Here is a 13649-nt window from a genome sequence, read left to right as displayed (position 1 = left end):
AAGAGGTCACAGCCCGTGGCCGATCCGCTCGGTGTGCTCACAGCACACCGTCAGCGTGGCCCGTAAGGGCGTCAGAAAGCAGCGCAACCAGCTCCGCTCTCGTGTGACCAACGAAAATAGAGAGCATAAGGATGGGGAGGAAGACAAAAGAGAGCTAGCGCGTTAAGGCTCAGCAGTTCTACGAGGAGCCACCAATTAAAATGCCGCACAATGGTAAACAACCAGGTTGCGCAATCGGCAGCATGCGCGCTCGGGCAAAAAGGAGGCGCGGTTCGCGCCGAGGGTATATACATACACACGAGCGAGCGCACCGCACGTGGGTTTCGCCAAGCCCAGTTCGCGACACGGGCACTGCCAACGCCGGTTTTAGCTACGGCCGACCCCAGGCGTCCTCCTCTCCCTCCATCTCTCTCCCCTTTCTTTCTCTGTCCGGGCCCGGTTTGTGCCACCCGGGGGATCCCATTGTAGTCCGCGCATTACCTTCTCGTACTTCGGCCGCCAAACCAGCGTGTTTTTTTCGCTGACTTTGTGCCAAAGCGACATCCTCACCAGGGAGCCTCCGCAAGGCCGAAGAAGGAAGGAAGGAAGGCAGAAGCACGATTCTAGAGAACAAGAAAGGACACTGTGTGCCTTTGTCTTCGGGCTGTTGCAGTTAAAGCCGCAGCCTGCGCTCGCTTAGAAACAGGAAAATTTTGTGGGAATGAGCCTTCTTCTTTCTTGTTTTTTTTCTTGGTCGACGCGTTGCTAAACGTGGCCGGTGTTGTCAACGCCGTGTACTTGTCACCGTCGTGACCTACGATGCGCGCATTGTGCACGCGCACTGTATATATATATATATATATATATATATATATATATATATATATATATATATATATATACCGAAACTGTTGGGTAAATGAACCTATGATAACCTGCGAAGTTGTGCTGCTCATTTATATATATATATATATATATATATATATATAAATGGCCGCCTTCGCTGTTCGTGTCTTCCCATCGGCGTTGTCAGTGAGATCGTGCTCTCTCAAGCTGACTTTCGCGCCGTTCAGTCATATCCCAAGGTGAATTCCGTGAAAAGCCTCGTCTGTGTGTTGCGAGCAGTGTGGTAACGACGATCGGTCTGGTGTTTCGTCTTCTGCATCACCGCTCGGCGCCATCGGGAAGCAGCCCCCGCTGCAGTTTAGTGGAATTCAACTCACTGCTCCAATTGGCAAATAAGCCCTTTCACCTCATGCGTAGTAACGGGCAAATAAAGAATTTAAGTTAAGATTTTATTTTCGCTGAAAATAAATGCGTCCTTCGGAACTACTTATGCGTGCGGTTGCACTCAGAGAGACCTGGCTCCAACAGCGCTACCCGTAGGTGTAAGGCGGTCGGCCGCGACGTCACGTTCACCCAGCGACACCATTGGCTGGAAGGCGGTCCTTTGCCGGGTATCTAGACTTGTATCGGAGTACAAGATTGGTTCGCTATATCAGGTATAACCAAATTTGATATACCCAAACTCGCGTATAACAAATTTCGACGACCTTTTGTGATGAGTTAATTATATACAGATTTGTCTTACATATCTCCAGTGGAGAAAAGGCTAGCAAGGAATGAATACATTTATGAAAAACAATACTACGTGCAGTAAGCAGACATTTTTTGCCTGTGCATTGAACGATATCTTATCGTCATTATAGAATTGCGTTCTCAATGCGCCAGATTGTGTAGACCAAGCTGCGATCGCCCAATTCCCTCGCAGTCCGTACAGCACCCGCGCAACACATCCACCGAGTCTGTTCTGATGCGTAAGTAAGTCTCGCATGTTTGATATAGAAAATAATATGCTTTATCCGGGTTCGTTATATTTGTGTTCTATTGTATTCGGTTTCAGGGCGGCCGCAGAACGAGTGCATTTTATCTGGCTTTTCAATGACGAGCTCGCAAGGAAGATTTGCGTGCAAAGAGAACTCCGTCGAATAAGAAAGTTTACCTTTGTGAGCTCGGCCATTCGGATGGCAAACGGACTTCGTCGTGCAAAGATTTTGGTGCGCGCTAACAGTGAACATGAAGGGGAAAAAAAAGGGGGAAAAAGCTCGGTAGGGCAAAACATATCAAGGCGCATAAAACATGGCAATCCCGCTTCCTCGCGGTCTTTTTCTAAGTTGTAAAAACGTGCAGGCATTACGCAATACTCTTCGACACGACACACAACTTTGAAATGAACAGGCACTAGGAAGAGCATAAAGCTCAGTTCGTTATGGTTTACAAGTTAGTACCAACTCGCTAACAATCACGGTGCTAGCCAAGGGAGCTTGAGCTGCAGTAATCTCGAAACTACGACCGCCGCAGAGACGACCAAGGCCGAAAAAGGCTCGCCAAGTCTCAAAGCTCATTAAGCACAATGCAGCTTTTACTGCAGCCACCACCGCAACGAGCAATATGCCGCATTAAAGAATGTACACCTGCAATCACGACTTGAGGAACGAACAGGAGGGTATTTTCCCAGGCCTCTATTAGAGCAGCGCACGGAAGCGACACTGAGAGCATTCAGTAGATTCGCGCTAAAAGAAGTAAAATTATATATATGAGCACGATAACGCGCTCCGCTGGTTTTTCGGCACATCAATGTCGCTTACCACATGGAGGCGAGTTATGGCTCACATTTACGAAGGCGGTAATGAAAGCGCGAGCGGGTCTTTATCTGCGTCGGAGAGCTCGGAAAAGAAAGATAGTAATAATAAAGACGCGGGCGGATATATGACGACCACGAGGCTGTATTGTTCGGCGCTTCGCAAAACAAACGGCCGTAAATGCGACGAACATGGGAAGTAGAGCGGTGGCGGCTGTAATTTTCGAAAACGAGATTATAAAGCGCCGCGCCAGTGAAAGGTATCGCAGGAACAAGAAAGAGAGAGAGAGACAAAGTGGAGGAGAAGGGAGTGAAAATCGTCGGCGGGCTCGTCGCAGATTTCCTGCCGGCCGCAAGAGGCTGCCGCAAGAGAAAGTACATGCCCGGAGAAGAGCGCCATAGAGCTTCGTCGTTGTGCTCGTCGTTGAGTACACACGGATGCCTGGACGCCCATCTTGGCGGCAGCGGTGTCTGCATATTTTATATATATATATATATATATATATATATATATATATATATATATATATATATCCCTTCCACCACTGCTCTGCGGAAGCTCGGAAATTAACGGGAGAGTGGTGGGGGCCGGCTTTTTACGACGCTCACGGGCAGCAGTCACGGTGCCGGCGGACAGAACGGTCGTTCGAGAAGGAAGAAGAGAGGGAAGGGGCGAAGCGGATTGTATTAGGGCACCCACTCGTAAAAAGTAATCATCGTCAACGGCGCGCGCCAGCCTACGTACACACGAGCGGCCGCTTGCGGCGCACGCACTAGCCGCGACTTTACAGCCCAGGCAGCGAGCACGTCGAACCAAAAACCACGAGAGAGAGAGAGAGAGAGAGAGAGAGAGAAGCCCTCAGGTGGGCGCTAGAACGAAGCGCAAGAGAGCAACCTGCAGCGTGTGCAGCACCGGTAGAAAAAAGGGGAGACCGAGACGAAAGAAGGCCCGCAGAACCGAGAGAGACAGAGCGAGAGAGAGAGAGAGAGAGAGAGGGGGGGGCGAGCCCCTCGCTTGAGCCCGCCGTTGCGACTCCTGAAACACCTACAGCAGCAAAGACCACGGCTACAGCGCGCGCGCTCGCAAGCGCGGCAGCGTAATAATGAAAGTTGCGCCTCATCTTTTTACCCTTCCTCCCTCCATCCTATCCTCCTCGAGCGCGGTGGATACCAGCGCTTCTCTTCCTTCTTCTTACTCTGCGGTCCGCGCGCGCACCGCTTATGCACGCACGAACGAGCACGAGCCAGTGGCGCATTAGCCAAAGCGGCGCGCGTGCGCGCGCGCTCTCGCTTTTTTATTTTTTTTTTTTGGCCGGTCGGCTTGCACCGAGGAGAACACGCGCCAGAAATGACGGTAATAGCTAATAATAAGCGTTTTAGAACGCGCGGCAGCTCGGGCGGCTTTTGTTTTTCTTTACTGCGTTTTTTAATTTCTTTAGTCAGGGCCACACCGCCTCGCCTCCTTCGTTGTCTCCAAGAGCAGGAAAAAAAAAAAAAAAAGGGGGGGGGGGGGAAGACCGAAACAGCGAAGGCTGATGAACAAAAATCCGCACGAAATGAGAAAGAGAAGAAAGAAAGTTAACGAAGTGTACAGTAGCACTGCCAACTAAGTTGAGAAAGAAAGAAAGTAAGTAAGATAAAAGACAGTAACGCTGGGAACACGAGGTGGACAGGAACGCACTATTGTTCACGAAAAACTGAAGAGAAAGTAATAACCACGCGTGTGCGCGTCGGGGAAAGTCGCAATAATTTAAGGACCTCGAGAGACGCGAAACCCACTACCGCACGCACGTTTTTTTTTTTTTTTTTTCGTAGCGCCACACAATCGCGAACGAGCGCCGGTCGTTCGCGCGGGAACTCTGGGTGGCGGCGATCGTCGGAGCTAGAGCCCCCGTTCAATCCATTACGGTTTCTATTACCTACCTTCTAATTTTTCTTTTTCTCTCGCGTCCTTACTTGCGGTACCTTTAACTTCCATTCTCGCCTTAATCCCCCGTAGCACCATTTCATTGCGATAGCAATTATGTGGACACTGCAAGCGCATTTCTGCCGTCGGGGTCGGCATCGTAGCCGTCGTCGTCGCCGTGAGGTTCCGTATAAAGTCCAACGGCGACAAAATTGTTGCCGCGCGCCGAACTCTGTGTCTGCGAGTGAAAGCGTACGAGGGGAGCCGGCAATCGCGGTTCAATATAGCGAACGCGAGCGCGGAAGGCAGGCCGGAAGCACCAGGTCGACTCGCGCGCGCGAGGCACGGGGCGAGACGACGGAGAGGGAGCGAGGGGGGGGGGGGGGGGGGGCGTTCTGGCCCCGCGTTCTGCTCCGTCGACTGCTGCTCACAGCGCGGCCACGCGCCCGTATCTTACAAGCGATCTGCGATGGGGACCAAATGCATTCGCCGAGTGCCGGTAGCTTCGTATGCGCTCCGCTTTCGACGTTCGCGTTGAAGCGAAACGAGAGACAGCGCGAAGGTCAATTTCGCCTGCTGCTGCTGGCGCGCTTTCTTAGTCCGGCGCTTTCACAGCGAATTTCCGCGGTCATCGAGGGAGATGTGTTCACGTGACATCATGCTCGTATATTGAGTCAGTAAGTGAATGTTTACAACTTTATGCTGCCCATTAAACTACTATCCTCGCTTCGTATAGCTCTCTAATAATTTGGTATCCCAATCGATGCTTCGCCTTTCAGGCGAAACTACGACTTTTTTATTGACTGCCGCCGCCGCACCAGCCTGCGGGAGGGCGGGCGAGAGGGCGTCGCCACTGTCGTCATTAGGACGCACCACCCGCCCTTTGCTCCGAATATCAGTCAGGAAGGGGACGGGAATGCGAACCACGAAGCTTCTTGTCTTTGAACGACGTCCGGATACGCGCTCGCGCTTGTATCAAGACACCCGGTGCCACGTATAGAGAAGGGTTAATTGACAGCTCCGCGTTTGAATATATAGTGTTTCCTTTCTCTAATCTTACCTCCGCGCGCGCGTTCCCGTCTCCTATGGAGCTCATCTCTCTCCAGTTTTCTCATCTTCCTTCATCATTCATTCACGCCTTTCTTAACGCTCCTATATCCCTGCTCACGCGTCGACGAGGCGAGATTCTATATCTACTGCATTACGTGGCACCGCACGCTCCGCGCGCGCGCAATTCTTCGAAGCCGCGTTAATTATTTAGGTGTACGAGAAGCGCAGCGTGGGACAACCGCTGTCGGATGAAGAAACTCGAGTTACGCTACAACACGTAGCGAGACCGCCGAACGCTATATGCATTGCTTCTGCTTAATAATTAAAAAAGGAAGAAATAAAAAAAACAGTGTTGGGCCAGGTTTTGGACTGCCTGCACACCTTTTCCATAAGACTGCCCTTTTTCCTTCTTCCCCTATGGTTCCCTGCGATAGCGAAAAGTTTTAGAACTGCGGCATACTTTTCTCCGCGCCTATATCCGCTGCAGCAGCTTTCTGCTTTAAAAAAAAAGGAAAGAAAAAGAAAGCGCGAGAAACGGCGAAGCTCGCCTGATAAAGAAATATGTTCGAAAGTTACGCGGTTATGTATAGAGAGGAGGCAAGCCGGTGTTACGCAACAAGTATATTGCGGCCGCTGAGAGGAAACATCGTAGCACACCGGTTGCCGCACTTAGGCGAAACGCTCGGTGGCAGCCTCGGCGTTTACTTGGCGGGGGGCAACAAAGAAGAGAAAGAGAACAAAACGCGATAATGAAGAGAAACGCTAAGCCCGGAAGAGAAAGAAAAAAAGGTCACTTGTAACCCAGAAAATAAAGAAAGATGAACTCCGTAGTATGAATCCTTAATACAGTACCGTCAATTCTCTCTTTTCTTCTGAGCGAGTCACTTTCGTACTTGTAGCTTGGCCAACTGCTCCGCTATATAGCATTCCGCTTACACTCCTATTATTTTATTTCTTTTTATTTTTTTACTCCGTCATCTTCATCCAATTCCTCGACCGCGAGCCGCAGTGAGCTTGCGCCACTCGCTGGGGAACGCCGACAACAAGAACCGGCGAAGAGAAAGAGACAGAAAGAGAGAGATAGAGAAAGGAAAAGGAACAAGGCTGCAGCAAACGGTACACAAAAAAGGCGCAGTGGAAGAAGAAGATTCGACCTCCGGTTGGCCGCCTGCAGCAAGATCTAATGCAGCACTAGCTGGTACACGACGCCGGCGGCGTAATAACGTTCACGCTAATCGGATCGGGGCGGGGGTCTGCAGCAGCCTTGCCTGCCACACTTGTTTCCGCGTGCGCGCGCATTATCATTTTTGTTTCTCGTTCCTCTACTGTTCCGTGCAAGACGCCCAGAGAAGAAGCGAGCGCGTATATCTTTTACCTAGCTCCGAGGAAAAAGCGCCGAGCGCGCGCGCGGTGAAGTGAGCGCGCAAGCTCCCCGGTCTAATTACGCCTTTTTCCCGCCGAACGCGGCATGGCCGGCCGGCCGCCGGCGTGCTTTATTATTATTTTTATTTATTTTTTTTCGGGCGGTTTCTCGCTCTGTGAATTTCGGACGCCAATCTTCTACGTTTTCTTTTTCTTTCTTCGACAGGCACGCAACGTTTCGGCTTGTGTAAGTTGGCGTGCGTTTAGAGCGGCGCTTTATATGGGCGAATGTGAGGATGCGCGAGCACGTGTGTGTGTGTGCTTGTTGGTTCATTGTTCGGGGACGCAGTTGTTTTTCTTCGAAGCAAACATTTAGGACCTCTATTTAGCGAAGGAAACCTAACAGCACGAACACCGAAAGACAAACAATAACGGTTATCGACAGAGTAAAAAAAAAAAAGAAAAAAAAGAAAGAAAGAAAAAAGAAAAAGAAAACGTTGTCCCCAATTACAATTTCTGTGTTTACACACGACTGCCAGAAACTTGTGACAAAGGCGACAGAACTTTTATTTTTCGTTTTCTTTTCCTTCGATAGTTAAAAAAAAAGAGGGGGAAGGGGTGGGGGGAAGGTAGAGCCACCTCGCCTTCACCCTTATCATGAAGTAAAATTAAGAGTAGCCGTATCCGTCCAGCCTTAATCGTAAGAAAATATCGCACATCCACTCGAAGAGCACCGTCGCGATCTGCCTTTACGACACGCCCTTCAACAGCAGGATTTCACTTTGGTCTCTACACAAGTAAGGTAATACTACGCGGAGCAAACTAAAATGAAGCGCGCGTGCGCATCCAAGCTTTAGAAGCGGAGTTGCAGTTCTAGGCAACTGGAGCTCGATGTTACTAGTACGCAAGTGTACCTGTGAACCAAGACAAATAGAAACGAACGAAGAAAAGAACGCCTGAATCGGGCATTGTGCGTTTCAAACAGCTCAGGTTTCCCGGCACAAAGAGCTTGCTTTGGAATCTGACATGTTTCTAAATTTCTACAAAGCGGTGTGGTGAACGAGAACTATTACAGGCTGCGACCTAGGGAACGTCAACATGACGCACTATGACGCACCGAGCGAGCGAGCGAGCGCGAGGGAGCGAGGCTGACTGAGGGCCGTCGTCATGGCAACGACGCTCCAGCGTCCCGTCCCCCTGTGGCTGCGCTGCCTCGCGGGTGGTTCGCGGAATAGCCGCGAGCGACGTGACCTTTCCGGCGCTTCGCGCACGAGTTTTAGTACAGCTGCGAGGTTAGTCACGGCTGCAGCACGAACGTCGCACCACTGGTGGTGGCCAAGGCTCAGTCGGGTCACGCGTGAGTCTCCAAACCGTGACTACGCGCACCTATGGACGAAGAGAGTGACGCGCACAAAAAACGGCTGGACCCTCGTGGCACCGAAAAGGAGCCTCCATTCCCTCTTCTCCTTGTATAACTGATACCGAATATATAACCGAATAACCGATACAGAAGGACGTGCATCGTCGTTTGCATAGGGCGTTGCGCGATCGGGAAGAAGGCGAGCGCATGCGCTCGGATAAAACGCGTGGTACACTGTGTCGAGCGCTCGCGATTGTCATACTGAAGAAACACCATCGTTCGTGCATTTCGTCTGCCTTGGTATTTTTTTTTTTTATTGATCAGATCATTCGTTGCCTGTGTGGGCATATAATGCGAGCCACGGTAACGCCAGACACATGCATGTTGTATGTCTAGACAGATTAAGCTTAGCGTTTACAGTCGGACCACTCCGCTCGGCCGGTTGCAGCATATTGCAGTTTGCACACAATCACTCAAAGAGAAAGTAACTACGCGTGCGCGCAACGCTCGTGTCCTTGCTCCGCTGCCGAACAGATTGAGCTTGGTGTGACGGTGCGTACGCTTGGCTTCGTTGTCGTGTTGCAGCCAATTAGGCGACTGCGCGTAGCTTGCGTCTATGGGAGACGCGATCATTGAAAATGCGAAATCGACGTGGTTCTCTGCAGTGGCTGAAAGCGTGAACAGTCAGCGGAGTAGCCCGTAAACGACCTGGTACGTCAAAATTACATCATCATATCCAGTTCGCGAGATTTGGCGTGACAGTGCGTGCATTCTGCGAAATTACTCACCTCAGCGGCAGCGTAGAAAGTGACGTAGCACGAGGGAACCAGCGTTGAGGTGAGGGAAGAAAGAGAGTGAGAGAGAGTGTTCAGCCTTCACGGTTCACGCGGTCATCCCTGCGAAAGAGAGAGAGGGGGAGAAGGGACAGGGGAGGCAGAATATTAGGCAGGAGAACAGAGACAGCCTTGCGTGCGTTGCACTACATAGTACAATTGCGACGAGACACGCAGAACGCGCCGAGGCGCAAGACCTTTGGAAATTACGCGCAACGCGCACAAAAAAGTAATACGCAGTTGACAGGTACCTAGCTTTTCGTAAACACGGTAAACCAAATTCAATCTGGTTATGCCACACTGTCAGGCATTTAGTCGCCTTTCTGCCACCCCTTAGCATACAACCACCGCATATAAATTGTATGTATGTCTGAATGAGTGGGCAAACTACTTCTGGTGCTCTGTCAACCATTACGTATGCGTTGTTCGGATGTATGTTCGAACAGTACCAATATGAAAAATAACGAAAAAAAGCACTGCCAATCAACTAGAAAGAGCGAATGTCCAAATGCCGTTCTGAAAGCTGTAGAAAGGTACGTATAGGAACGTACTGCAATAGGCACGCGACCGAACACACACACCACACCCACGCACGCCCCCCCCCCCCCCCCCCCCCCCCATGCACACACACACACTCACGCATACAACACTCAACGCACACACACACATCAACGCACGCACGCACGATCGCACAAAAGACAACGCCGAAAACGAAAGGCTGAAAGCAACATCTCTGAATTTTGCCGTTTTACACAGGGGAAAAGATAAATAAAAAAAAATGGATAATGCGGGTCTCGACACACACGGTCGCCAGAGTTCAGCTAAGCACGAGCAACAACCACCGTTAGAGAATGATGAATCGTTTCAGGCAGCAAGGTTGCTCCTGCGATAGCGCACAGCGGTGGCAAGAAAAAAATTCCGCACGTGTTTCCCGCGAAGGCGAATGCGAAAGCACCCAGCATTTCACCGCGGTTGCTGGACAGTCTTAAACGCCTTGGCGGCTCAGCGATTCTGCGTAAATGTCGAGTGGGAAAGGAAGGGAGGAAAGTACACAAACAAACATCACGAGCGGTAATCATCATGCAGGCGCGCTTGGGGCGACGCCTGCTGCGCAGCCTGGTCCGTGAAAGCGAGTGCGCCTGTTCGCCAAAGCAGCGGTGCCCGCCCGAGTCCGGCAAGAGGAAGAAAACTCGCATGCTGCAACACGTCGCGAATCGTGGGGCACAGCGAATGGGATAACTGCGCAGTGTCTCGGCCGCAACTTAAGCGGCCTTTCTTACCGTGAAACGCCATAGAAGCTGCAAGCAGGACGGCGGGAGAGCGCTTGCCCGTTTTGTCTGAGAGGATCGCCATATACAGCAACAACGACGTAAGGTTAGTTCGCCGTTTCTAAGCATCGCGAATGCTTCACGACTACGAAAGCGCGATAACACGTCAGACGGTTGAGGGACATGGGACGAACGCATACTACAAACTGATCCCTCTTCACTGAGCTTTATGTGGGAGACAGTGCTTCACAATTACGTACAGCGATTGTTGCTTCAGTGCACAAATGAAAACTAAATGAAAAAAAATATATTCAAAGATTTTATTCGAAACACGCATAGATATACAAATCGCATATGGTTGAAACGAGAGATGCCCAGAGTTTAGGCTAAGGAGGCTTAAGCCGAAGCTCGGGAGGCTAGTATGAACATCAAGTTTGATACGCTACTGCAGACAAAATAATGGGTGAAAGCTGACGCAACGCACGTCCCACAAACACACTCCGAAAGGGCGATGAAAATACGTACTCCCACTCAAAGCAAATTAGGCGGTCTCACTGAACTCCAGCTCTGAATGGGCCTCCGCTCAGGGTTGGTTATCGCGACCAGTAATCCAGACCAAGCCACTTATTTCCCCATATCTGGCACATTTATTTTACCCTGGTCTTAATAATCGACAGTGTACCACCTGCCGAGCGCCCCGGGCAGATCTTCTCCACTGTTTGTGGAGCTGCCCCAAGCCCATAGCGGTACAACCTATACAACTTCCTATACAACCCTATACAACCTATACAACTTTACAACTTCCCAATCTTCATTTTCCTCGTGGGAGGCCGCTCTTCGGGCCACTTGCTCGGATGACCAGCTCTGGCTGGTGGACCGGGCCCGCCTAGAGATGTCGGCCAGGGCGCTCCCGGACATCTAGGGGCCCAACCACATTTAATTAGATGAAATAAAGTTTTATCCATCCATCCATCGCGACCAGTAATAGCGAAAAGGGCGGCGTACAGATTATGGTGGCGATCGTGTCGGCAAAGTTTCCCACCAATGTTGGCCGCTAAAGTCGCTAAGTAACTCAGACAGCCGCACGCCCACCTTCTCGGAGGAGCCATTCTCCCCGTCAGCAGAGACGACATAATACGCGTACAACCGTACGGAGATTCCCGTGAGGCGGAGCAAAACCGCCCCTGGGCCGGCATTTTGTAGCGATGCCTTTCCGATGCTAATGCCTTCTCGCGCTTTTCGCGCTTGGTCAGTGGTCAGAGCGACGGTCCGCTCACATTATCAACTGGACCAGCCGGCTGTGAGCAGTGGATGATAACACTAGTATAGAATAAAGCATAACGCATCGCTACAATATACCGGCCCTGTAAATGCTTCGCGCAACAGGAATAGAGAAAGCGAGAGAGAGAGAGAGAGAAAAAAAAGGGGGAAATAGGAAGCGGGGTCGTGCAGCGTAAACGTCGCGTGGGCCCTTAGCCATGATATGGAATCAGCCAACGGTGGAATGCTTTCAGCGCGCGCAGGCCGAGGAAGCGACAGAAGGCCTGTGTTGGGATAAGGGTAGTTCGCCTTCTCATACCCCTTCGCAACATTTCATTTGCTTTTATCTCCATGGTTAGTAAACTCATCTCTAACAATAATTGCGCTAGGGCGCTACTTGGACGGCGGCGCTTTACAACAACTTTCCTTGCATAACCCAAGTTTTCAACATGTCCTGGTGAAATGCACTACAGACTTCCTCTAAAGGCCAGTGACGCCGGCAAGCTCAAGACTTCTTCGCGGAGCTGTGACGTCCTCCAAGAAAGATGTCATAGTTCCAGGTAGCGTGTAGGCAATGGAATACCACTTAATTTCGCACCCAAGAGACGTCGTGGGAAATAAGTTCAACTTGATGTGAGTGAGGCAAAGGGGTGAGCCTGCCTGTTCTGCTAATGTATCGCAGGAATTGATCCCAACAGAAAACACTTGAACAAAGGCAGATTCATGATGACAAGCAAGCCTCGATGATGGCAAATACCAAGACGCCTCCAAAACATGTTCGACCGCTTGAGCACGCTCATAAGACGTTATGTACAATACAATCATCAAGCATCCACTCTCACGCAGAGATAGCATTCGCCAGAGATCTGTTGTTTCTCTCGAACACAAATCCCCGCGTAATTTCATGGCCCAGGGAGCCCCGCAATGTTCAGATAAGGTGAAAGTCATCTAAGTTTTCGAACGCGTACGATTTACTTTCACCCATGTTCGATTCAAACGCAGCGATCGTGCGCCCGAACAAAGGTTCCAACCATTCAACCCAACGAGCGCCGCTAAGCAAGCCAGCCGCGCGCGGGCAGCGACCAAGCACACGGTTCCTGTTCCGCCCCTTACAGCGCCGAAGCTCAATTAGCCGAAAGGGCGGTGCGCCGGCCAGGTAACATTGTATAGGTACCACTCGCAAAGAGAGGCCCGATCCGGCACGCAGGCTAAATCCCGGAGGTCGTCTAAGAGCACGACTTCGCTCTTCCGACGGAAGGGCAAAAACATTGGATGGGAGAGAAAAGGACGACGGAGGGAAAGGGGGCGGGGGGGGGCAATAAGGGCCACGTGTGTGGCAGGCGAAAAAGTATTGGAAGAAAAAACAAAAACAAAAGGAATGGTGGGAGGCCAATACGCGCGAGCGCTCACCCTTACAAACGCGACTCCTGATGGCCTAACGAGCTTCAACCTAATAATGCATGCCGCCTTCGTGGATCGGGAATACAATACGCGTCCCGGTCGTCGCCATCGCCGCCGTCGCTGCTATGGCCGGGAAATGAAGACGAATTGCCACTTGAAACTGGACCTTTTTCTCCTCTCCGGCTTTTTTCTTTCTCTACTTCGTCGCGTCGCCTCGAGCGAGCGCCCTGTGCTACGCGCTCTCCTTCCTTACACCGCCGGGCTAACGTCCCGCGCGCGCGCTTGTTTCAACGCCGGTAATTAAAGGCCGCCCGCGCTAATGCGCCCCTCAGAGGAGTCGTTTCCTAAACACGCAAATTAAGATCGCCACCGCTGATCGGTTCCAGGCCCTGCACCGTGTTTCGCGCGCGCCTTTTTCTCGCCGTCTTATCACTGGCGACCCGTTTTTTTTTTTTTTTTTTTTTTCTCGCTTTTTCTTTCCGCCCTTCTCGAAGCTCTCGGCCGCCACCGGGCTCTCGCTCTTCGTCGGTTCAGTGGGCGGCGTCGGCGCGTGTACTTGACGCTGTTTTGGACCGTCCTCCTAATTCGT

General features: G+C 51.2%; 1 protein-coding gene across 12 annotated transcripts in view; it reads right to left on the bottom strand.

Moving 5' to 3' along the window:
- LOC119455925 (poly(rC)-binding protein 3-like) overlaps positions 1–13649 on the bottom strand; it is a 490025-nt gene that overhangs the window by 100967 nt on the left and 375409 nt on the right. For all 12 annotated transcript variants that reach the window (XM_049669431.1, XM_049669434.1, XM_049669432.1 and 9 more), the window contains one exon: positions 9087–9194. The gene's annotated coding sequence lies outside the window, so the exon portion shown is untranslated. The remainder of the gene's footprint in view (positions 1–9086; positions 9195–13649) is intronic.

The sequence above is a fragment of the Dermacentor silvarum genome, chromosome 6, assembly GCF_013339745.2.
Source record: "Dermacentor silvarum isolate Dsil-2018 chromosome 6, BIME_Dsil_1.4, whole genome shotgun sequence".
Taxonomy (NCBI): Eukaryota; Metazoa; Arthropoda; class Arachnida; order Ixodida; family Ixodidae; genus Dermacentor; species Dermacentor silvarum.
The sequence above is the reverse complement of the archived record's forward strand: the minus strand, read 5'-3'. Positions and strand labels throughout refer to the sequence as shown.